This window comes from Bos javanicus, chromosome 9, assembly GCF_032452875.1.
Source record: "Bos javanicus breed banteng chromosome 9, ARS-OSU_banteng_1.0, whole genome shotgun sequence".
NCBI classification, from domain to species: Eukaryota; Metazoa; Chordata; class Mammalia; order Artiodactyla; family Bovidae; genus Bos; species Bos javanicus.
The window spans coordinates 69,095,267-69,118,087 of NC_083876.1; the positions used below are offsets into that span (position 1 = coordinate 69,095,267).

The following is a 22,821-nucleotide window of genomic DNA, read 5'->3' on the forward strand; positions in this document are numbered from 1 at the left end:
TTTATAAAATGTTTCATTTTCATGCTAATTGAAATCTATCATCTTTTAACATGTTAAAAAATAAGTGTATGCTATTAACCTTACATAGTCCTCACTGTGCTTTAGGAATGATTCATTTCTGTACAGTATATAGTACCACTGAATAAATCAATTGTGAAAGAGTAGAACAAATATCTAAAATCAGCTGGCTCCACTATTCTCATAAGTCAAACCTAAAAAGGCAATTATGGCAAAGATAACTTGACAAAACTCAACATTTGCCTTAGAAAATGCAAACAAATAGTCTAAAAATACATACACATTTTTCACAGGGCTTGGTTCAAATATAACTGAACATAATCCCTTGCCAGATAGTGCACATAATCAGATTCCATCTATTCTGTACTCTGTACATGAGTACTGTCCAAATTTTCAGTCTCCTAGATACTGACAGTCCAAAAGGCAAACTTTTTTCAAAAGCAAAAACAAGTATATACCCCCACAAACCTAACTGCTACAATAGAAATTTCCTAACACTCCCCACCTCGAAATACATACGCAGTTTTGTAGAAGTACATGGAGTCCGCTGTCTGCTGTTCCCTGTCATTAGAAGGCTGTGGAAAGAGGATGGAAATCCAGCTTCCAACTGCTTAATGAGCAAGACTGGCCCCACCCAGGCCAGACGCCGCTGAAGAAGGGCATGCTCAGTAGAAAAGCCCAGCGTGGTTCCAAGTTACTTCATTCCTCAGCTAGAAAACCCACATGGGTCAAAGAAAAAGTCATCCTCTTGCTGTCTGTTCTACCCACTAAATGAAGAACACTTTACATAAAGAACAGTTTTAATGGCACAACTGTAATCCTATGATTATAACTGTTTACAATCCTACTACTGCTAGGCAATTTTTCCCTCCTTTTTTGTATCGTTTTTACATTGCTTTGAATTTGCACCCCTCAACTTTGTTTTTATTTCTTGCTATTTTAATCCACCCTATAGACACCAAAAATACATGCATATAACATATAGTCTACTCATCTTTCTTGATAAAACTGGTATATATATTTTGATATAGAAAAGCCATTCAAATACATATATATTTCATTTTTATATACTGAAAACAGGACTATTTTGATTGATTTGTAGGAAAATTTCCTTATTCATTCACACTGTATTTAAAGGAAGGCCTGTTTCAATCTAGAATTATAGATACCATCATATTGTTACAAAGCTGATGAATTCTTATTTTATTATTATACTGCTATCCTAAATTGAGCAATGATGGATACAAAAGGTGAAATCCTACATCCATCTGTCATATGAATACAAATACATATGGAAGCAAGGTAAATTTATAGTCACTAAAGGGAAATACAATTATTCTAAGATTCAGGTCAGAGAGCTTTGAAAAACACCAACCTTTCTTAATTCTACATTACCATCCCCCTACTCCCTTACATTTCCACATTAAATTCTGGTTGGTTTTTCCCATAGTATAGATATTTACATTAACCAATGAGGACCAAGATAGACTCTGCATCTAGATATACATATTTACATCTTGACCCTGTTACCATACCACACTGCTCTCCTACCAAACAATTCTTAAGTCAATGAGTATTTTATGTTCACATTCACCTACAGCAGTCTTTTTAAAAAAAGAATTATTACAAATAAAACATCAGATAATTAAATGAACAAGATATCACTCATACCAACTAGGAGAGAAAAAGTAAGTTTTCCTTTAGAGGAACTTAATGAAAATACGTTTCAGTAGCAGCTCTGAAGAGATTAATCTGTCAAAATGAACAAACACAAACAAAAAAACTCATTCTATATAATGGAAGTAAACTTCACTATCCACCCACAAAGCTCACAAAACGGCAATTTGGTGAGTTTTTTAGTAGAGCATTATTGACTATGCCAAAGCCTGTGGCTGTGTGGATCACAATAAACTGTGGAAAATTCTGAAAGAGATGGGACTACCAGACCACCTGATCTGCCTCTTGAGAAACCTGTATGCAGGTCAGGAAGCAACAGTTAGAACTGGACAGGGAACAACAGACTGGTTCCAAATAGGAAAAGGAGTACATCAAGGCTGTATATTGTCACCGTGCTTATTTAACTTCTCTGCAGAGTACATCATGAGAAACGCTGGGCTGGAGGAAGCACAAATTGGAATCAAGACTGCCGAGAGAAATATCAATAACCTCAGACATGCAGATGATGCCATCCTTATGGCAGAAAGTGAAGAGGAACTAAAGAGCCTCTTGATGAAAGTGAAAGAGGAGAGTGAAAAAGCTGGCTTAAAGCTCAACATTCAGAAAATGAAGATCATGGCATTTGGTCCCATCACTTCATGGTAAATAGATGGGGAAACAGTGTCAGACTATTTTTCTGGGCTCCAAAATCACTGCAGATGGTGACTGAAGCCATGAAAGTAAAAGATGCTTACACCTTGGAAGGAAAGTTATGACCAACTTAGATAGCATATTCAAAAGCACAGACATTACTTTGCCAACAAAGGTCCATCTAGTCAAGGCTGTGGTTTTTCCAGTAGTCATGTATGGATGTGAGACTTGGACTATAAAGAAAGCTGAAAAAAAAAAAAAGAAAGAAAGCTGAGCGCCAAAGAATTGATGCTTTTGAACTGTAGTGTTGGAGAAGATTCTTGAGAGTCCCTTGGACTGCAAGCAGATCCAATCAGTCCATTCTAAAGGAGATCAGTCCTGGGTGTTCATTGGAAGCTGAAACTCCAATACTTTGGCCACCTGATGCGAAGAGCTGACTCACTGGAAAAGACCCTGATGCTGGGAAAGATTGAGGGCAGGAGGAGAAGGGGATGACAGAGGATGAGATGGTTGGATGGCCATCACCAACTCAATGGACATGAGTTTGGGTGGGCTCCAGGAGTTGGTGTTGGACAGAGAGGCCTGGTGTGCTGCTGCTCATGGGGTGGCAAAGAGTTGGACACAACTGAGCGACTGACCTGAACTGAACTTAGTAGAGCCAAATTTGTTTAGTCCATCTTTTATTGAGATTGTGGTTTTCCCACATTTGTTAAATGTGTATTTTAAAACATAGAAATGGCAATAGAAACCGCAGTAGGATGGCAGACTGACTTCACTATATTGACTTAAAAAAATACTGGCTCCAAATCTTTTTCTAAAATGTATTGCTCCATAGGGCTTCCCTGGTGGATCAGACAGTAAAGAATCCACCTACAATGCAGGAGACCTGGGTTAGATCCCTGGGTTGGGAAAACCCCCAGAGGAGGGCATGGCAACCCACTCAAGTATTCTTGCCTGGAGAGTCCCCGTGGACAGAGGAGCCTGGTAGGCCAAAGTCCATGGGGTCGCAAAGAGTCAGGCATGACAGAGCAACTAAGCACAACATTGCTCCACAGAATTCAGAAGTCTCAGGACTACTGACGTACAGCACTGGACCCAGTGAAGCTGACATAGGGAGATCTTTACCATCTTTCCCAGTCAACTCTCAACACCACTGTGCCTGCCTTACTTCCTAACTCCCCTACTTCCACCAACTGAATTATATCTCCCCAACATCCATACACTGAAGCACTAACCCCCAAAGTGATGGTATTTGGAGGTGGGACCTTTGAGAGATAATAATTAGATTTAGGTGAGGTCATCAGGGTGGAGCCATCATGATGGAATTAGTGGCTTTCTAATAAGGGACACCAGTGAGCTTGCTCATTCTCTCACATTCTCACTCTTGCTCCCTCTCTCACCTTGCTTTGTGAGGACACAGATTAGGCAGCCATCTACAATCCAAGAAGGGAGTGTTCACCAAAAACAGACCATGCTGGCACTGGATCTTGGCCTTCTGGTCTCCAGAAGTGTGAGAAAATAGACTTGCAGTTTAAGTAAACAAGTATATGGTATTTTGTTATGGAAGCCCAAGCTGACTAAGGCATCTACATAGAACCCAATGCCATTGCTCAAGCTCCTCTGCTTGCTTCAATCCTGCCTATGAGACATCGGATTCTCATTATTCAAATAAAGGTTAAGAGAATTAAGATAAGAGGTGAGTTTTGTGGCTCACTGATTTGGAAGAAGAACAAGTCATTAATAGAGTGGATAAAAGGAGAACCCAGAGAATTTAAATGAGTTTCCAAAACTCATATACTCAATAAGTGGCAGAGGTAGAAATGACACCAGTTTAGTCTGCTTCAAAACCAATACCAGTGGCATTGAAGGTATAGTGGAGAGCAGTTTCCTTCAAAGCCAACACACTTTTCCACCAAGGCTGCATTATCTCAGTTTCAACACCCTTGTTTACTAGATGAGTAAACTAAACCCAAAGAAGTGAAATAACTTATAAAAAAGGTTACTCTGTGGGTTCCTGGCACAGAAGTTACAAACTAGGTCCAGTATCATTTAAATTATTTCCAGTAAGGCTTTAAACACATTAAAATACATAAAACACATATGCTGTAAGGTCTTAAATATTAAAAATTGCTCATATAAACGTGTATCTATTGCATCTGTCTTAGGAAGATCCTAAATAGCCTTGCTTTGACACTGTTTTATTGCTTCATGAAAAGGGGAAATTAGAAGTTCATCCTCAGAATACTACTTCAGTATTCAAGGGAGTTGGTTGGGCGTAGGGTGGGGGATATTTTTCCTATATTTGTATAGGTAAGTTGATGTATAAATAAAATTAAACCCAGTAAAATGACTTCTTGACTTGTACAAAATGTCCTATTTCCTGACTTTGAGGAAAAGGAATGTAACTGAATAGGATGCAAGGATGCAAGAACCTGATGGTGACTCAAAGCTCCAAGACCATACAGGACACAAACTCTGTACAGAAAATAAAGTTCTCAGTGTCACAGAAAGACAGTGAGCAGAAGAGATCCTTTCAGTCTCCCCTCTCCCCATTATTCATCTAGCCTCCATTGGAGAAGCATATATCATCTATCAAACTAGAAAAAAAGCAAGTACAGTTTTCTAGCAAAACCCTAAAATAACCTAAAAAGTACTCCAAAAAATAAAAAATAACCCCTCTGTTTTTGAACTCTACTGATTTCACAGAAAATCCAACTTTGCTATATACCAATCATCATGCAAGACTATCCTTCCTGAACAAAACGTGGAGAAAAGTTTTATGATTCTCTCAATCTGGATTAATTTCAACTTGTCCATAAAATTTTCTAACAGTCCACATTTCACAGGATCATTGCCATTTGATGCCGACAAAAAGAAAAAAACCAAACAAAGAAAAAAACCAAAACAACTACGACACTAGTTCCACAGCCTCTGGCTAAGTTATCTTTTGACCACACACCACAGTTTAACTTTTCTCAGGCGCTGAACCCATAATAATTTGCACAACTGCACATAAGTCACTCACAAAGTTTCTTTCCTACCATGTTTTGTAAAACGTAACATTAGAAAGTACTACAGATTTATGAGACTCTGGGCAAGAAAAATTCCATATGACCCCAGATTTTTACAGGGGGTTTGGAGAGAGAGAGCAGGAGCAGGTACAGGAGGGAAGCAAAAGAAGAAAGGGATGGCAGTTGGGACTCTCTAAACAAAAAGTTAATGTTCTGAAACCATCTAAGAAGTGTTAGGACAAAGCAGTAACAAATGCCCACACACCCCCCTTTTTTTTTAAACTTCAAAAGTCAAAAGCATCCCTATCAGAATTACACATTCAGACCAGTACATACAGTAATTCAGCATTTACTTTAAAATGTATTATTTTCATTTCACTTACATCTGAGAAAACTTTGCTGAGTTCCCCCTTTGCCCCAGACACTGGTCTAAGCCCTCAGGACTGGAAAGTTCTTCCCCACACCAGTCCTCAGGGATTTCACAGTCTAGAAGGGAAGTCAGATACATAAACAAATAATTATACCACACGGGACAAGGACTGTAGCAGAGGTACAGTCAGGACACAGCAAAGTGGACAAGTTCCTTGGGGAGGACAAGGAAGGCATTACAGGCTTACAACGTTCAGGCTCATTCGTCTCTCATTTGAGATGAACAAATGATTCTGCTAATACTGTGGTAATGACTCTCCTTGCCTTACGGATTAAAAAAATAATTATCACAAAGCCCATCACATACAAAGCAGAAACAAAGATCTTGCTAGCATCTGGGCAATACCATCCACGTGACCAAGCAAAATGGGATTCTTATAAAACAAATATAGAATCAAAAGGGATCTCAGCTCTTATGTACCTCCTGTCCTTGCCTTTCACAGACGGGGAACCTGAAATCCAGAAGTTGGGTCACTTGTCAAGTTACACAGTAAATCAGGAGCAGAACCCAGGATGGATGTCCGATTCTGCCTAATAACTCTATTTGCCTTTCCCCACTGCAGACTGTAGTGCCTGGACATGACGGTAAGGGCCGAGACACTCTTGAGAAGATACCCAGCAACAGAGAGCTTTTATGGCTGTCCAAGGGCCAGAAGAAACAAAGATCCGGCTGACCCCCCAAAAGCTCCCCAACTCTGCCCTATCCTCTGGATCCAAGAAAAACCCTACACCTTCCTGCTTCCCCAAAAAGTATGTTTCCAAAATAAAGAAGTCACTGTCAAGAAATTATCTAATCTCCCCAATCTGCAATAACATTAAATTCACACTCGAACAGTCTGGACACTACTCCATGTTGTCACTTAACTAAGTCTATAAAATGAAGGTCCCAGCAGATAAACTACCTATATGATGGGATTCTTGTGGGCATCACAGGAGAACTACACGAGAGCTACTGCTGCTGCTGCTAAGTCGCTTCAGTCGTGTCCGACTCTGTGCGACCCCACAGACGGCAGCCCATCAGGCTCCCCTGTCCCTGGGATTCTCCAGGCAAGAACACTGGAGTGGGTTGCCATTTCCTTCTCCAATGCATGAAAGGGAAAAGTGAAAGTGAAGTCGCTCAGTTGTATCCGACTCTTAGCGACCCCATGGACTGTAGCCTACCAGGCTCCTCCAACCATGGGATTTTCCAGGCAAGAGTACTGGAGTGGGGTGCCATTGCCTTCTCCACACGAGAGCTACTAGTCAAGTGCAAAATGTCACATGAATGCAAATGACTATTAAAATTTCAATCATCAAAAAATTCACTTAGGCTTTCTCCTCAAAATGGTTGAATATACCATTACACTTATTCTTAAGTCAAACATTAACCTACAGTAATCTACCACCATTTAATTTTTCCTCAACTTGTAGAAAGAAAACTGCTCCCCAACCCTAAGCTACCCTCCATAGTTTCCCTTCTTTTCTTTCTTTCCCTTTAAAACAAGCACTACTATTTCCAAAACCCCTACTAATGCTACTGCTAAGTCACTTCAGTCGTGTCCGACTCTGCGACCCCATAGACAGCAGCCTACCAGGCTCCTCTGTCCCCGGGATTCTCTAGGCAAGAACACTGGAGTGGGTTGCCATTTCCTTCTCCAATACATGAAAGTGAAAAGTCAAAGTGAAGTCGCTCAGTCATGTCCGACTCTTTGGGACCCCATGGACCACAGCCTACCAGGCTCTTTCGTCCATGGGATTTTCCAGGCGAGAGTACTGAAGTGGGGTGCCAGTGCCTTCTCCAAGACCCCTACTAGAACCACATAAACAGGAAACCTGCTAACATAAGGCTCTTATCAAAAAACATGTTGTAGAAAGTTCAGCACAGCAGACAAGCCACAGAAATGTTAAGGTGCATGCAACATACAGTGCCCAGCTACTCGTCAGGCTCTGGGGACACACAACCCAATCTGGGGTCCTCTCCTCACGTTGCTTGCGTCACTATCTTCCTTCAGCCTGCCATCTGCATGGTTTGGGCACTTGTTTGAGGATCCAGTGTACTTCTAACCCTCCGTATCTTTATTATCTCTGTATTCTGAAACTGTCCCTCCACTCACTTCTTTCTTTCATTTCTACAGAAACTTACCTCTTCAAATCTGAATTATGAAAGAAAACCCTAAGCACAAGTGCTAATACATTCTCAATCCACAGCCCCTCCCCACCTGAAACAATAAATATCCAACATTAAGCCAGAGTGGGGGCTTCCCTGATAGCTCAGTTGGTAAAGAATCTGCCTGCAATGCAGAAGACCCCAGTTCAATTCCTGGATCGGGAAGATCCACTGGAGAAGGGATAGGCTACCCACTCCAGTATTCTTGGGCTTCCCTTGTGGCTCAGCTGGTAAAGAATCCGTATGCAACACGGGAGACCTGGGTTCTATCCTTGGGTTGGAAAGATCCCCTGGAGAAGGGAAAGTCTACCCACTCCAGTATTCTGGCCTGGAGAATTCCATGAACTATATATAGCCCATGGGGTTGCAAAGAGTCGGACACAACTGAGTGACTTTCACAAGCTAGAGGATTCACCATTATCTGTATCTATGAGATCCTGAATTCCGTAATTTTAGGTTTTGCTAAGATCCATTCATTCAATGAGGAATTACCCTTTGTCTACTGATAGCTGTTCAGGATACACACCTGTATAAAACTTGGCTCCAGGACACACACCTGTATAAAACTTGGCTCCAGCCGAAGAGTACCTAAATAAATAATAACACTACAAAGAGAACCGAGCTGAAATATAGGCATAAACATTTCAACAGTAACTGACTTGATGAGGGAAGAATGCTTCCCAAGGTGACGCTGGCGCTGACCTTGAAGGAGAAGGAGGGCTGATTGTAAGCGGGTTAAAGCATACTCCTCACCGTGGGAATAGAGACTGAAGACACAGAATCACCAGAGATAAAAGCATTGCTGAGAACGGCGAGTCCACACCTCATCTGCCTGGAATACGGGGTGGGGAATGGAGGAAATGGGACGAGGGAGGTAGTAGCCAAACAGTGAGTGATGAGTACGCTAAGCTCAGATGTTTCAACTCTGTCCTGTAGGCAATGAAAAATAAGATTCCTTTTGCATTTCGGGAGGATGGCTTCGGCACTTGTGTGATAACAGATGCCGTAGTAAAAGGAAACTGGTTAAGCAGAGGCCCCGGTGATCCAGAAAACAGCATCTGAACTGACACAGAGGCAACAGGGAAGCAAATGAAGAGATGAAGTCAGTAAATATTTAGTAGTTAAAATGGACAGGATTTGATAAAAGAATTGAGCAGTGGGAGTCAGGGAGAACAAAGTTCCCAGGTTCCTGGCAGTCAAAGGTCAGACAGCGGGAACATGAACCTAGAGATAGATTTCCAAAAAGAATATGAAAGACGGATGAAAGAAGCCCAAGCTTCCACTTTTAACACATTTGGACTAAGTGACTGTGTGACATCTGGGTGGAAAATCAGGCCAGCTGGAGATATGTGTCTGAACCACAGAGCCTAGGTTTCCATGCTAAAATCTGGAACTACTTGGTCAATCAGTGTAATCTGAAGCTATAGAAGAGATGAAGCCCAAGGCAAGACAGAGGTTAAAAAAAAAAAAAAATGCTCATAGTAAATAACCAGGCAGGGAGCAAAGAACCTATGAAGGAGGGTGGGAAGGACCAGAAAAAGATAAAGACATCAAACCAAGCAAGCATTACCCCAAGAGAAGAGCTGGGCTGGGAGCAATGGACAACAGGCGAAGGGCTTCTAGAACCAGATAAGGCTTTGCAGGCATCATGAAAGACTGCTGATAACCCAAAGAGCAAGTCCAGTGGACAGTACAGAAAAAGACAATTGGCTAAAGGAAAAATACTGAACAGAGGGGAGTATGAAAAAGGGGCAAACTAATCTCTGAAATTTAGTGCCAGAGAAGAGGCTGGCAGAAACGACAGCAATAACTACAAGAAGTACGGCTGCGAGACAATCTACCCACACAGGAGAAGTATTGGTTATTTTATTTCGTGCAGGCTTTTGGTGGGAAAGACAAAGTAGGGAGAGGTTCAAGATACAAAGGAGAGAAAGGAAAATGAAGGCCAGGAAGTTCAGAAGAGAGAAATGAATTTAATCTGGGATGGCATGAGGGACATCTCTAGCCCAGAGATCAAGGAGAAGGGAACCGGAAACATACATGGACTAGAAGAGGAAGTGGTGTAAGGAAAATGAAACCAAAGAGGAAATATGGTCCATCTCCTAGAATACAGTCAATGATAATCCTCTCAGCATTCATTTTAACACAGGATTCAAAATGGGTTAAACTTAACAATTTTCAATATGGAAAGTTATTGGCTTCCAAAGTTTTTCAAAATTGGGGATGCCACGTATAATCTTCTACCTTAACTGACTTGTAAATCAGTATCTATTAAATTATCAAGAATATCATGAAATGAGTGCCATCTTCATATCACTATAGATGCCCAGAAAAAGAAGCTAAAAAATAAGTCACTGAAATCGCAAGGTTTGGAGAAGGGTATTTTGTTTCGCTTTAATCACAGTGCATGCCAAGGGCTTGGTTAAATGTATTTACAAGATACAATAACCGTAACTGTAATTCCTGTTCTCAAACTGTGAAGCCTGTGTCTCAATAAAATACCAGTTTAAAAGACAAGACAATAAAGACCACGGTCACCACCAGAACCCCATAAGAATATGTGAAAGGTTATAAAACAAAACTCCTTTTATAGAGTTGAATCCTTTCCAGGGTGGGCCTTTAAGACATTCTGACAGTACACACAAATACTATCTCTGGAACAAAACCAAAAAGGCACAGCTGCGAGACATCTTCCACTGAAGTTGTAACTGACTCAATGGCAGTCCTTCCTTTGAGCAAGAGAGTCTATAAAAACCAGAAGCAGAGCTATTTTCCCCTACAAACTGCTGAGTGGAATCACTTTCTCCTGACCCAAACTGCAGCTTTACTAAAAAGCTAAAATAGCATGGCCAGTACAACTCCATAATAAATTTGTAAAAGAAAACATACATAAAACTTGAAAAAAGTGTGTGTATATATATATATATGTTTTTCATTAAGAAAAATCCCCAACTAAACTGAAACTATAATACATGGATATACACATTTTTTAACTTACAGTCCATCAGCACCACAAACAGGAAATTTGGATTTGCCTTAATAGAAATTTTTCCCCAAATGCCTTAATACAAATTTTTCCCCAAACCTCTAAGGAGTAGTACTAACCAAAAATATTTAGATGATTATTAGTGTTAATATCCTCAATACTGACTTGAACTTTTGATACCTAGATATTTGTGACCAAAAAGGAAAAAAAAAAGTCAAAGACATTTTGAAATCAATTAGATATAACTCCAACATATGAAAAACAATTTAAATAGCCAAATCAATACTTTATTTGTGATGTTTTCCAAGCTGGATTTTTACTGTTTCTATAGCAACATCAACAAAATACTCATACACATACTTCCGCACCCAAGATGAAAACCAGTAACCACTTCTCTAGTTTATTCTTACTATGGCTTCCAACCAAAAAAAAAAAAAAAATCAGCCTTCCTAAACTTCACTCCTAAGGTTTGAAGTTGGAAACTTCAAAACCTAAGGTTTTAAATAAATAACAGTTGTGTTAACCATAAATGTCAAATATTCTCAATGTCTTCAGAAGGGAGGTTAATGATAATTTTGTTATTTCTTTGACAATAACTCATTCTGAACAACAACAACAAAGATGAGAACGGAAGAAATTGCTAACAAATGACTTACTTGGAAAATTATCTAAATTCTAGAGAAATAAAACACCAAAAACTGTGCCAAGATGTACAGCAAAGAGTTCAATATTCTAAAGCCAAGAGATAAGCAACTTTCTCTGTGTCAGATATACTTTCAAAATCTCTTTTGTTGGAATTGTTTTGAAAGAACAAAATATTTCACTAGGATTAATAGGCCTGCTTATTTTGTGAGCAAGCTCTCTGCCTTATTCTTTACAAACATTTCTATTTATGTCTCAAAACATCTCTGCACAGTAAGTATTATCAAGTTCATTCAATAAGTAAATAAACTAAGGCTCAGAGAAATGAATTAACTTGCCTTAAAAAGCATGGAATGCAAAATACTAAAGTGGTTAACTGTCAGTCTTGGACCCAGACAAACCTGAACCTGGATCCTGACTTAACCTCCAACAACCATGTATGAGACAGACGGCTGAGGCTTCCACCTAATTCTATTTTATTTGAAGCATGTTCTTTACATTACACCACTAGGCTTATGCACACTCCCAGCTATACGTCACCACGTGCCAAAACGCAGTCTTGACATTAACAGTCTCACTACCTATGCCTTACGTTTGCACATGGACTTCAGACATTAGGACTTACTGTAAATACACGTTCTACTCCAATACATGTCTAGCGTTTAGGATTCATGGTTTTCACCCAGGCAGCCCAGGTTCTACTCCTGGTGTGGGGAAGGAGATTCTTTGGGCTTCCCTGGTGGCTCAGATGGTAAAGAATCTCCCTGCAATGCAGGAGAACTGGGTTAGATCCCTGGGTTGGGAAGATACCCTGGAGAAGGGAAAGGCTACCCACTCCTCCAGTATTCTAGCCTGGAGAATGCCATGACTGTATAGTCCATGGGGTCGCAAAGAGTTGGACACAACTGAGCAACTTTCACTTCACTCTAAGACATGTTCTCAAAAAATATTTTTTAGAAATACATAAGGAAAACTTCAAAGAACAAGTGAAAAGTCTTGATCTTTCTAATTTCCAAACATATACGTATATTTCAACAGATCCTTACCCAGGACATAATGTTAATGGGTAGGTATACCACATCATGGGCTTCCCAGGTGGCTCAGTAGTAAGGAATCTGCCTGCAAAGCAGGAGATATGAGTTTGATCCCTAGGTTGCAAAGACCCCCTGGAGGAGGAAATGGCTACCCACTCCAGTATTCTTGCCTGGGAAATTTCATGGAACAGAGGAGTCTGGTGGGCTACAGTCCATGGGGTCACAAAAGTGTTGGAAATGACTTAGTGACTAAACAACAACAAAAATACCACATCGTGCCTTTCTTCAAAGCACTAGGAACCATTTGAGAAGACCAGAGAAGTGCAAATAAAAAGCCATCCATATACACCTGTGAAAGGTGAAAGTTTAGTTGCTCAGTCGTATCCAACTCTTTGCGACCCCACGGACTGTAGCCTACCAGGCTCCTCCATCCATGGGATTTTCCAGGCAAGAGTACTGGAGTGGGGTGCCATCTCCTTCTCCAGAGGATCTTCCCAACCTCGGGATGGAACCCAGGTCTCCCATATTGTAGGCATATGCCTTACTGTCTGAGCCACCAGGGAAGTCCTGTAAACTTGTGAGTTAACTATAAATGCATAAAGTGTATACCTATTGATACTACAAACACATATACAAGATTTCTCAAAATAATTTTGATTTCAAAGATTCCATCCCACTCTTTGCATAAGCAAACTTACACGTAATTCCAGATCACACATTACAATTTTTTAAGTGAGACAACAATCATCTGATGTAGGCATTTGGGACTAAGATAATTGCAGGCTAGAGTTGTAAACAGAAGAAATTTGAACAGACTTTGCAAGAAAGGATATATTGTCATTGGTGGGAAAGAGGGACAGTGATATTCAAGACAAGCAGGAACAGTCCTTGGGCAGACTGAGGCAGCAAGATGCACAAGATGGTTTGGACGTCTGGCAAAGCAGGAAGCAGTGAGCAGGACAGTGGGCTGACCACTATCACTGGATCAGTCACATACAAAGATAAGTCAGAAGTAATGCTGAAATATGATAGCTGGAAAGACTGTTGAGAGCTCTGAAGATGAAAAGGCCTCTGGGTTAAAAAAGACAGGTCACCTTGCCTAAAGTTTTATTTTGGTGGGTTTTTTCCCTGCAGAGTAAGGGGGCTAATAACAGTTTGTTGTTGTTGTTTTTTAAATAACATACAAGCTACCCACTTTAACCATAAAATTCAATGTTTTTTAGGGTAGTCAGTTGTGCAACCATTACCACAAACAATTTTAGAACATTTTATCAACTCAAAAATAAATCCCAAACCTCCCAACTCATTCTACGAGGTCTGATACCAAAGCCAAACAAAGATGTCACAAAAAAGGAAACTATAACCAATACCCCTAACTGAGGCAGAAGTCCTCAATAAAATATTAGCAAACTAAACCCAGCAAGGTATTAAAAAGATCTTAGACCATGATCAAGTGTAATTTACTCTAGGAATATAAGGATGATTCAAAAAGTGAAATTCAATCAATATAATTATAATAGAAGAAAAATACACGATCATCTCAATAGAGAGAAAAAGAATTAGACAAAATCCAACATCCTTTCAAGATAAACAAACTAAAAATAATAAAAATAGAAGGAAACTTCCTCAACATGCAAAGAGCTTCTACAAAAACCCACAGCTAACATCATACTACATGGCGAAGACTGAAAACTTTCCCCCTAAGATCAGGAACAAGACAAGATGCTCCCTCTCACAACCTCTTATCATTCTATTCAATGTTGTGCTTAAGTTCAAGCCAGGGTAATTAGGCAAGAAAAATAAAAAGCACTCAAATAAGAAAGGGAGAAGTAAACTACCTCTACTTGCAGATGACATGATTGTAATAAATAAAAATCCTTAAAAATACATTTAAAAAGCTAATAGAGGGGTTCAGGAAAGCTGCAGGGTATAAAATGAATATGCAAACTTGAGTTGTATTTCTATACATAAGCAATAAACAATCCAAAAATAATAATAATATCTCACTTAGCATCAAAGAGAGTAAAATACATAGGATAAATTTAGACAAGGAAGTATAAGGCTTGTACACTGAAAAGTATGTAACACTATTCAAAAAAAATCAAACACCTAAGTAAATCCATGTTTATGGATTTAAATACTTAGTATTGTTAAGAGCCCATTAACCATCAAACAACTGTGATAACACAGACATGATAACACAGACATAGAGAACAGACTTGTGGACACGGGGTCGGGGGAGGAAGGAGAGGGAGGAAGGAGAGCTATGGAGATAGGAACATGGAAACTTACATGACCATATATAAAATAGACAGCCAATGGGAATTTGCTGTATGACTCAGGGAACTCAAACAGGGGCTCTGTATCAACCTAGAGGGGTGGAAGGGGGAGGGAGATGGGAGGGAGGCTCAAGGGAGGGGACATACCTATACCTATATGACTGATGCATGCTGACGTTTGACAGAAACCAACAAAATTCTGTAAAGCAATTATCCTTCAATTAAACAACAATTTTTTTTTTTTTAAAGATACAGGTAAAGAATCAATTGGAGTGAGGTATATTTGACAGGGAGGAAAAGGCCCAGTGAAAGGAAGAACACAGAAGAAAAGATATCCAGAGGAAGTTATATCTAAATTGAGACCTGAGAGTAGAATATTGCTAGCAACATGTACCAAAGTCTAGACATGACAGAAAACCTGATATATCAGCTAAACTCAGAGAGGCAACCTAACATCTGAAACTCAATAAGTAAGTTAAAATCCAAAACAGCAAGGATAAAAGAGATGTTACAACATTTGAGGCTCTTCTGAAAAGTAAAGTGGTACCATGAAAGGATTTTAAGCTTAAAATTAAAAGACTTTAAAACTATAATTCTGACTACAATATGAAGAACAAAAATTTTTTAAACTGTGGGGGGAGGGGTGGCAGGAAAACCAGACCGACCATTATATATCTATAACATAGATACTGCATATCTAAGAAATGCTGCTGCTGCTGCTGCGAAGTCACTTCAGTCGTGCCCAACCGTGTGCAACCCCAGAGACAGCAGCCCACCAGGCTCCTATGTCCCTGGGATTCTCCAGGCAAGAACACTGGAGTGGGTTGCCATTTCCCCTCCAATGCATGAAAGTGAAAAGTGAAAGCCAAGTCGCTCAGTCATGTCCGACTCTTCGCAGCCCCATGGACTGCAGCCTACCAGGCTCCTCCATCCATGGAATTTCCCAGGCAAGAGTACTGGAGTGGGGTGCCATTTCCTTCTTCATCTAAGAAATGACAGCCTCATTAACGTTTAAAAAATAAAATATTAGCAAATAGGTAGCCAGTCTCTGCTTCCTCATCTCCAAAGAGAATTTTGCCATTATAATTTCAATTTTGAAAGCAATTTGACTGATTTATTGTGGAATGGGCGGAGTCACTAAAGAACAGATCCATAAAGAACACAGGAGAGACTCAAACTGAAACTGAGAGAGTTGGTGTTCATTGTTTGGGAGGAAACTGGTTGAAAGGAAAGAGTATGAGAGCTGTTTTTAAACTGTGTAGAGGAAGAGTAAGAAAAATTCATAAAGTGGTACTGAGAATTTTTAAGTTTTGCAGTTATTATAAAACCACATTTGGGTTTTTCAAGAGACCAGAGTAAATACCTAAGTGGTTTGTCAATTCTTTGTCAGCAGTAAGACTTGTATTTCTTTGACTACCAAAGTTAAAACTGCACCCCAAAAGAGCTCAGCTTTGTGCAGTTTATAGTATCTGACTAGAGAAGGTATCAGCGGAAGGAATGGATAAATTCAAGTAATATTCAATTGGCAGAATGATAAGAATTTGGTAACACATCAGAGTTAAGAGAGAAAAATAAAGAGCAATTAATAGGGCAGCAGAAGTCAGTCACTGAAATAGTTATAAAAGGAACCAGAGGGTATGGAGACAAATTTAATGAGTTAAATTAGGTAACAAAGAGGTACATAAAAAAAGAAAAAAACAAACAAAAAAAGAGGTGTAGATGAATAAGCCAATAGTAAAGACAGAATGGACTCAAAGAAAAATAACTCAATCCAGAGGAAGACAGAAAAAGAAAGGGGAAAAAAAGAAAAAGAAAGAACAGATGGAACAGAAAACAAAGAAAATGGTGCCCAGCAACAATTAATTAAATGTAAATGGCCTAAATGTACCAATTAAAAGACAGAGATTGTCAGAGTAGGTAAATAATCCATTTCTAAGTAAGCTGTGTACAAAAAAATCTACTTTAAATATTAGGAATGTAGGAATACCTACATTATTTAAAACAGCAATGTCCAGTGTTATTTGAATTTCACCACATATACAGACTGCAGCCATGAAATTAAAAGATGCTTACTCCTTGGAAGGAAAGCTTTGACCAACCTAGACAGCATATTAAAAAGCAGAGACATTACTTTGCAAACAAAGGTCCATCTAGTCAAGGCTATGGTGTTTCCAGTGGTCATGTATGGATGTGAGAGTTGGACTATAAAGAAAGCTGAGCGCCTAAGAATTGATGCTTTTGAACGGTGGTGTTGGAGAAGACTCTCGAGAGTCTCTTGGACTGCAAGGAGATCCAACCAGTCCATCCTAAAGGAGATTGGTCCTGAATGTTCATTGGAAGGACTGATGTTGAAGCTGAAACTCCAATACTTTGGCCACCTGATGCGAAGAACTGACTGAAGAGAAGAATCAGAAGAACCTGATGCTGGGAAAGATTGAAGGCAGGAGGAGAAGGGGACAAGAGGATGAGATGGTTGGATGGCATCACCAACTCAATGGACATGAGTTTGGGTAAACTCCGGGAGTTGGTGATGGACAGGGAGGCCTAGCGTGCTGCAGTCCATGGGTTCGCAAAGAGTCAGACACGACTGAGTGACTGAACTGAACATATATACTTCTTTCTACCAAGTTCTAAGATTCAAAATTACAGCCAAAAATTCTCAATGAACGTTTTGAGGTGTTGTGATAATTACAAGGAAGGATGGCAAACAATATGAATACCCAGTATATTCAACATGTTATCTTTGCTTTACTCCTCTCTTTAGAAAAGGATATTAGTATTTGCAAGAGAGAAGCATAAAAATATTTTTTCAAGCTTTTACTTTGAGAAGACTGTGAAAAGTTCACATCCATGGTTATAATTTGTTTCTCTTGGATCTAAACATACACCCACCCATTGGCTTCAGAAAAGTGCTTGGCCAGAAACCCTAGGACAGTGATACTTCCTGGAAATTTCAACTGGAAAGAAAAAGTATCCTATCCATGAAGCGATCGCCAGTAGCAAATAATGCAAATGTTCTTTTGTGTTAATACCAATTTGTAAAAACCTATTCTTACACAAAAGATACATTCATTCATTCAACAAATATTTCCTGTACAACTATTAAGGTAATTTACAAAAAGATTCTCACTTATTTGATACATGGTATGATTTTATTAATTATTAAGCAAAAGTTAAAAAATGTTTTATTTATCCAGTTTTCAGGGGCAATTCCCAGTCCCCAAAATGTCTCTCTTTGCTATTGACTGGCTGTCTCTCCATGTGAACAATAGATTCCCAGAGGCAAAGACTGCAGTCTTACATCTATATCCCCCACAACCCAATATAACACCTGTCATACAGTAAAGGAAGCCAAAGGAATGTTTGATGAATGAATGGACTGATGGGTCATACTCAATTAGTAGTACAAACAAAAATCCCAGTAAAAAATAAATAAATTCAGTATAGTTGTCACTCCTGACCCTTTCCTCACTCTTCATCCAGGTTCATAGTGTTGTTCTTTTTTCTATAGGTACTTCTACTGCTGAAATGACCGTTTTTGAGTTCCTGGCATCAGTCTTCCTCACTGTGAAGTTATCTGCAGCTCAGCCTTCGTCCTCATCTTTGAATGCCCTGCTTGGTTCACAGTAAGACTGGGCACAAATTTATTTCATAATAAAGAGCAACAAATACCAAAGACACCTACTTAAATCAGTACTGCCAAGCTTCAGGTTATTACTCCGTAGTAAAAACAATGTACTTAACTGGTAACGGTGAGATTTACTATTAAAATTAGGTTAAGTAAATATTTGATCCTAGTCACCAGTACAATAAATACCACCCAAAAACCTCAGCACCAGATTTTATTGCACAGAAATACAAAAGTGTTACTGGAGTTGGCAATTTCACCTAAAGCCATAAATAAAAGAAATACAAAAGGAGGTTTCCTTGGGTAGATGCCTTTAACTGAGGGTAAAATTCACCAGCACAGATACCCAGGGAAATCTGGTTAATTCCCCATAAAACCTGGCATGTAGTATTTCTGCAATACAGATATTTGTAATTATGCCTCTTCCTTCAAATAAATAATAGCAATGAAAATTTCTGAAAGGCTTCCAGTGGCTCTGCAGGGAGTACGAAGACCAAACTGCTCAGTATAATCTCCCAGGTTCCGCACTGACTGACTCCAGTCCAGATACGAGGCTCATCTTCTGCTTCTCATGCTCTCTCACACATCCCAAGCTCCAGCCACACCAGCCTCCTCAACAAGAAATGCTTCCGTGTCCTCATTAATGCTGACTCTCCTCTGTCTAGACCGTCCACTTCCCCTGTCTACACTTGAGGAAAAAAAAAAAATCTAACCCCAGCTTCCAGGTATAAGGTTAAAAACAAGCAGTTTGTAACCAAACCTAACAATAGCTCTGTTACTGACTTTTAGAAAACAGAATAAAACATGGGGGCGGGGGAGGCAATCAAGTTATTTGTGAGTTTATGGTACATACACACTCTCACAAATCACAAGGCTCTCAAAGGGAAGTCTGGTAAACCAACCCAGCAGGGAGTGGTCCAACCACTCCAGGAGGACCCACTGGCAAAGGAAGCAGGATGCCAAGAATGGCGAAGTCAGACTTAAATGGAGAGTAACACAGCCCACGCTCGGAGACCGCCCTGAGGTATACATAGTGAGTGAAGGCAATCCTCCAAATGGACAGAACCAGGGGCAGTAAGATCTGATCAGGAATTACACTTCAAGGACAAGCTATCCTCAGAGCAACCACTGCTCTTAACCTACCTAATCATACACCCCACGAACCACACAACTTGGTGATCCAAGAGGGTAATTTACAGCTATACGACAGGATAGGGCAGAGCAGAGCACTGTTCAGGGGGAAATCTCAACAATGCAGCTGATCGCTGACATCTGATCTGGATGGAACTGAAGCCAGAGGAATGGACATCACCAACCGGTACACGGTGTTCTGAGACTATACTCTGCCTCTAGATGCAGCAGGCCAACAGAACTTTATATGGTCTGTCCTTGGAAGAGGGAAGGCCTGTACCTGCAGTTGACCTGTGTAAGCTGAACTAAAAGGATATACACACAATTATACATTACACTTAAATGTATGGAACTGTGTGTATACATATATATATCAGACAAATGGTGGAATGTAGCACTCCTAATAATCTACTTAGCAGCCACATCTAACTTCCCCCTCTGTCACCATCCCCCTGATATTTTCCTCCCACCCAAGACTTTGCCTGGATCTATTCAAGCCATTTGGGTTCAGCCATAATTGGAGTGTCTCATATCTTCCTCAATCCCTTTTTTATCTCCTCCCATTATCATCTATAATTCCATGTTAACTATACCAGAACATCTAACTCAATAAGTGTTGAAACAACAGCACAGATATAACAAGATATAGAATTTTGTTCCTGCTGGCTTATCATCTATATATCGAAAGTAAATATTCTTCCCATTGGATCCTAGAGTAATAAGAGCCAGGCTTGAGATGCTTTTCTCTTCTGGAAGAAGATTGGTCGAAGTATCTACCAATCCCCTGGAGAGGATTTCCTCTCACCTCAACCTTTAATGTTGCTGTTGTTGTTTAGTTGATCAGTCGTGTCCAACTCCTTGTGACCCCATGGACTGCAGCCCACCAGGCTCCTCTGTCCACGGGATTCTCCAGGCAAGAATACTGGCATGGATTACTATTTCCTCCTCCAGGGTATCTTACCGACTCAGGGATCGAACTGGAGTTTTCTGTATCTCCTGCACTGTCAGGCAGATTCTTTACCACTGAGCCACCTGGGAAGTTTATTTCTGCCACGGAGTTTAGTGTAACAGGATCTGTCCCATACCAACTGTATATTTATCTTTAAAAGAAACAGATGGGATGGTATGGCACAGGGCTTGGTATCATTGTCTAAAACCAGCCCAGCTGATGGCTAAACATATACAAACACCGTAATCCCTGGGTACCTCTGCCGCAGATGACAGGAGTCAGGCCACCACAGAATCAGCTCTTGTTGGAAATCAATGAGCCAGCTGTCCAAGACGAGCCAGGGCTTATGTGATAGGATCTTTACTTGTTTTAAAGGCTTCTTAACAGTTCTAATATAGACCTATTATGCTTTTATGATCCTGGAAAACATCCAAAATGATTAGCCCATCCTTTTCTGACTCATATATCTTTAGGCAATAAAGGTACACACTTTCTACTAATTGAGAACTTTCAAGTGAGTCCATCTAATGAATGAATGCCCTATGGAGTAACATTTCTAAAATTAAGCAGTACTATCTTAAAATTTACAGATACAGAAAATAAACTCACAGTCACCAAAAGGAAAGGGAGGGAGGAATAAATTGGCAATATGGGACCAACAGATGCACACTACCATATATCAAAGAGAAAAACAACAAGGCTTCACTATATAGTGCAGAGAATTATATTCAATATCCTGTATTGAACTCTAATTGAAAAATAATATATGACCGAATTACTTCGCTATACACCTGAAACTAACAATGTGCTGCTGATGTGCTCAGTCATGGCCGACTCTTTGTGACCCCATGGACTGTAGCCCACCAGGCTCTTCCGTCCATGGAATTTGCCATGTCCTTCTCCAGAAACTAACAATATGGTAAATCAACTATACTTCAATTTAAAGAAGAACAATTTAGATATACAGTCGCCAAGGGCAAACAAGCACGTTTAAAAGGAAAACCCTGTTGTTCTACCTCATACGTAAATTCACAGATAAAACACTGGAAATGCTCAGCCGTAATGGTAACAATTGTTGTTCCTGAATGTGGACAATGGAAAATTTTGCTTTATTTGTATTTTTCTATATTAACAAGCTTTTCCCACTAAACATACAATAATTAAGAAATGTTTTAATAAACTAAAATCCACTTAAACAAAGAAATATGAGTTTCCCCCCTTCATTTCTGTACCCCTACTTTGGCAGTTTTAAAAGCAGTACAAAACAAGCTGGCTAAGTCCCAGCAAAGTTATAATAAACTGGTCGTGTGCCATGGGGTATAGATTTACCTGAAACACAGGGATACATTCATGCTACTCCTCTTTGAGCTTGGCACTATCTACAAGAAACTACTGGGCTCTAAGAAGCACATGCTTGCAGACACTGTTACATCAGAGGCCTTTTTTAAAAGTTAGATTTTAACTGGATTTAAAAGAATGAAAGGAATTTCCTGGATTTTATCAGGGCAATTTCCCAAAAGATTTTTGCCCCCACTTCTTAGTACAAGGATTAAAGCCACTTAGCAAATTATAGGGTATACTTGCCACTTAAAATGCTATTAAGAACATATAAATTAAGAGATCTTTAAAAAGCAGTACATGTTGGAAGAAGCTGTTTTAACAGTTTTCTATGAAGTTAGTCAAAAAGTATCAAATGTCTGAATAAAGGAGGGATCTACTTTCCGACCACACAACACTATGGAGAGATGGGGACCACATATCTACAGTCAAGAAAGAGCCTTTCTATGTTTTATCATCACGTGACAAGTTATCACTGTCAAGTTTTCACTACAACTTCATTAAAATACCAAGCCATACACACACAATATAACACAGCACAAGGAGGACAGCGACATATTTTTCAGAACTGCAAAATGGCATCTGCAGAATGTCTCAAAGGAATGACAAAGGCACTTCTTTAGCCCAAACAAAGAGAACAATGTTTCCACTAGGACACTACAGGACTATTGCATTTCAGGGGGGAAAGGCAGTAAAAATTAACACAAAACAGAGCTGAACGTGTAGAATGACAGTCTGTGGGGAAGAATTAAAAGAAACTACTGAGAATACAAGTTTCGTGTGTTACAGTACACAAAATTAAGAGGGCCTGAGGTTTTAAAAGTTGGGTGATTTCATTAAGTTTGAAAAGAAAATTACCTTTAAAATTCAAAATGTAAAATTACTTATCGGTTGAATCAATTAAGTGTTTTAGATTCACAAGC

The 22,821-nt window shown here is 39.6% G+C and overlaps 1 protein-coding gene across 32 annotated transcripts in view; it reads right to left on the bottom strand.

The window, feature by feature from the left end:
• EPB41L2 (erythrocyte membrane protein band 4.1 like 2) overlaps positions 1 to 22,821 on the bottom strand; it is a 211,060-nt gene that overhangs the window by 128,594 nt on the left and 59,645 nt on the right. Inside the window, exon 1 of one of the 32 annotated variants that reach the window (XM_061427959.1) lies at positions 538 to 600. The exons of the other annotated variants lie outside the window; for them this stretch is intronic. The gene's annotated coding sequence lies outside the window, so the exon portion shown is untranslated. Of the gene's footprint in view, positions 1 to 537; positions 601 to 22,821 lie in introns of those variants that run through there. 32 annotated transcript variants of the gene reach the window in all.